The following is a 520-nucleotide window of genomic DNA, read 5'->3' on the forward strand; positions in this document are numbered from 1 at the left end:
ATATATAGTTATTATATCTTTTTCTGTAGTCTTTAGAGTGTCTTTGTATCCCCTTTTATAGTGAGAGTAGGAGAGACAGAAGAGAAAGAAGAGAAAGAAGAGAGAGAGAAAGAGAAAGAGAGAGAGAAGAGAGGAGACAGACAGTGTTGTTTTTTTTTGTGCTCAGGCGGCCGCCAGCTGCAGCTGGGCTTGCATCGCCAGCAGCAGCATTTGCTGCAGCAGCCGCAGGAATTTCAAGATAGCGAGCCACAGCAGCAGCAGCAGCAGCAGCAGCAGCAACAGCAGCAGCAGGTGGTATTACTGCCGAAGAATCCATTGCTGCTACAGCGACCTTCAGCATCAGCATCAGCAGCAGCAGCAGCAACAGCAACAACAGCAGCAGCAGCACCGCAGCAGCAGCAGCAGCTGTTAGGCTCCATAGAGAATACACTAACGGAAGAGGGAGTATCTGCAGCCATAGAGGGGGGTGTAAGCGGCAAGCTTCTTCATACGCAGAATATATGGGGGGGGGGGGCCCCCA

This window comes from Eimeria mitis, genomic scaffold (assembly GCF_000499745.2).
Source record: "Eimeria mitis Houghton genomic scaffold, Emh_scaff1426, whole genome shotgun sequence".
Lineage (NCBI taxonomy): Eukaryota > Apicomplexa > Conoidasida > Eucoccidiorida > Eimeriidae > Eimeria > Eimeria mitis.